Source organism: Quercus robur, chromosome 3 (assembly GCF_932294415.1).
Source record: "Quercus robur chromosome 3, dhQueRobu3.1, whole genome shotgun sequence".
Classification (NCBI taxonomy): Eukaryota; Viridiplantae; Streptophyta; class Magnoliopsida; order Fagales; family Fagaceae; genus Quercus; species Quercus robur.
The window spans coordinates 45,071,151-45,074,786 of NC_065536.1; positions in this window are offsets into that span (position 1 = coordinate 45,071,151).

A 3,636-nucleotide genomic window follows, 5' to 3' on the forward strand; every position below is an offset into this window, starting at 1 on the left:
TAGAAAAGAACTCTTTGCGGTTTCAGCTTGGTGTCTATGTAACATAAGGAATGCTCTTCATTTTGGGCGTCCATCACAGCCTATGTCCTGGATTACCTCTCTGGCGAGCAATCTGTTGCGAGACTTTCTGGTAGCATAGGAATATGAGCCTCCCGTTCCCCTGCCATCAGTGCTGCACCAGTGGCTCCTACCTGACCCTGGACTTGTCAGGGTGAACTTTAATGCTGCAGTTTTCAAAGACACCAACTTGGCTGGAATAGGTGCTGTTGCACGCGACTGGAATGGAGAAGTCATCGGAGCTCTGTCTATGCCAATCCCGATGTCCTTGTCCATAGTTGATATGGAAGAACTCGCCTGCTGCTGAGATTGGTCTTCACAATGTCATCTTCGAAGAGGATTCAGCTTCAGTAGTAAGTGTCATTTCTAAAGGGAATGCTACACTATTGTCTTTCTGGTCAATTGTAGAGGATGTTCAATCCTTGGTCCCTGTTTTTCAGAATTCTATTTTTGTTCATGCCCACCGGATCTGCAATGTAGTGGCTGATGCTTTAGCTAAAAAAGCAAAAAACTTGCTGGGAACTCAGGTATGGTTTGATGATATACTTGAGGACATTTCCCCATTGGTAGTTTTTGATGTTCCTTATAGTTTTTCTTCGATGCATTCCCAGGCTCTTGGTCTGGTTTCTCAAAAAAAAAAAAAAAAAAAAAAAAAAAAAAAAAAAAAGAAACACCTGGTTGTTTTGAACAATAAACTAAGTAGTATTACGGTTAAAAAAAAAAAGTAGCATTATAGTTACTATTTCCAACTATATTTAAATTTAATGCAACTATGTGTTTGAATTTGATTAAGGAATTAAATGTATTGCATCTAAGGTACAATATTCAAGTTTAGCCTTACCGTAAAAGGCAATTGATTATTTTGAAATTTTGCATGTGATTAACCTATAATTGATATTAAATAAAAACATGGATTCAAGAAAATAGTGATTTATAAAGTATAATTGAGTGATATAACTTTTATCAAAAGCAACATTAGATGTAACATGTACCAAACCATTTAGCAATAATATGTCTCACAAAAATATAATGTTAATTTAAGTGCAATAAAATTTTATTACATTTAACATTTATATTAAAAATTTTAAGCAAACAAAGCAACCAATTGTTTATGAATAGCGATAGAAAAACACACATGAACAAATTTGTAAAATCTATTATCAATACTTACAACAAGAAGCATTCAATATTGGCTTCAAAACATACCTAGGGAAGCTTCCAAGGTAGCCTCAATTTCAATTTTGTTAAAACTAAGCTCATATGGAACTCATCTATAACTTCTACTATATGTAATATTATAATCCATTGTATCAAAAAAGAAATACCTTTTCCATCTCAAAAAAGAAAAAAGAAAAAAAGAAAATGAAAACAAAGAAAGAACAGAATAAGCGAGTAGGTAAAGCATTTATTCTTGCTTGTCAACTTAGATTTATTTGCTTTTCTTTTTCTTTCACCTAATCTTTTGTTTTTTTTAATCTTATATATCCATATCCTGACTTTATACTAACATTTCCTTTTCCTATTTTTATTTTTTCTAAATTGTCCATACTAAAATGTTGTTTTTTCATTCATTTGAGATTTTGTGATGTATATCTAACTAGATTATGCACATGAAATTCTATCTCCTATGTATGATGAATTTTAAGGTGAAATTTTCTATAAATTGTACTTTAGAAATTTCTAATATTGAAAGAAAGGTAATTTAAAAATTCCATAGAATTAAGACTTTAGCTTTTGGAACATCCAAATTTGAAGTTCTTTTTTTTTTTTTTTTTTTGGTTAAAGGAATGCATCAATTTATAAATTCTACCCACGTTATGAAAGCTGGGATTTGTATAACAATATAAGAGCTTGTTCAAACCCCCAAATAAAAAATACTGCTAGATAGTTTTTACTCTAACTTATACTAAGTGTAGAACAAGAGTAAATGAGCGCAAACAACCGTTATCACTACCCTGAGCCATATTCATCCATTATCAATAATAAAAGAAAAGCTTAAAGAGTAAGGAAGGGAGATGTAAACACGAGATAACTTCGAGACGTGTTATTGAAGAGGAAACCAAAAAACTCAGTGAAAAACCTCTCTGTGACTCTCCAAGTTGAAATCGATCTACTAGAGAATAAAGTTGGAGTACACGAATAACAAAATATCCTCCAAGCCTAGTCTACCCCATGTACTTGAGCCCTCTAAACTCCTGCTACCAACTAACTTCCTGGAGCCTTGTCTTTTCTTGCTATCCAGATCCCGCAATTTAGCCCAATTGCATTTGCCAATGAATGACTCCTTCCAATACTTCCCAGTAGCACCAAAATCTCACTTTACACTCAGTATGAGTGTGGTAAGTGTTTAGGTTAACAACCTCTCAAGGATATAGAGATGGAAAGGTAGGAGTTGAGGAAAACCACAAGAAAATGTGTAAGTGATTGTGGGTATGACAATCTCTAACTCTCAAGTGTATTTTCTAGAATTTTCTCTCTGAAAAGCACTCTTTACAATTTGTGGGTAATGATGGTATATATAGTGTGGGTAAAAACTTGATAAAGCAAAACTTCACTTTTGCCAAACAAAGAGTTTCGCGAGTCCTTCGCAGGTTGGCTTTACTCGTGAAACACTCGCGAAAACCTCTAGCCTGGCATGACTCTTCATCTTTCAGTCATGTGCTCTACATGTGGCTCTTTTGTGAGTAAGCTTCTCGTGAGACACTCACGAAAACCACTTGTTCATCCTTTAAAGATTGAGTCTTCACACTCTCTCATACTCATCCCTTACAATTAGAAACTCACATACATACAGAAAAAAATGATTGAAGAAATTACAATCAAATTTGGCATGAAATTAAAACCAACACAAAATAATTGTAAATCACAACTTTACACGTTACTTTTGTCATACACCAACTGAAGGGCATTTTAAGTTTTAACTTTTTAAAATGTCAAACTTATATTCCTTTTATTTTCATGGATGGATAAAATTTTATTTTTTGTATCATCACATATTTGTATTTACAGTGGATGAGAACTTTTATTTCTTTCATTTTCAAGTTTTGGATGTGAATGTGGATGGAGGATTTGGTTTAGTGGTTAAATTTGAGTGCAAATAGTCCATGTGTTCAACATTATAGCCCATAGTACGGGTTCTAAATTATCTAGTCGAAAACTCATTTTGCTTATTTCATCGTGGCATTGATGACGTGATCGTTGGCGGCACCTCACTAAGCAGATAAATACAGATTTCAAAACCCAAAAAAAAAAAAATAAAAAAAAAATCAAAAATAAAAAATCAAACTAATACCACAAAGAACCTAGTTGCCATTTTCACCATTTATTCTTTGCATCACAATATATTCACAGCTATTCACGAATGTAGAGAAATTAATTGCATGGCAAGACATTGGTAGTAGAGGATTCAACTGTATATTGAATAAGTTATTGGAGGTTTGGAAATTTTGTATGAGAAATTTTGCAAATCACATCCAACCCATTGAAATTTTGAAGTCAAAATCTTGTCATATGGGGAGTGAATAATTTGGAAACCACCAGTTGGACAAACAATTTTATATATTTAAGACACTTCTCAGA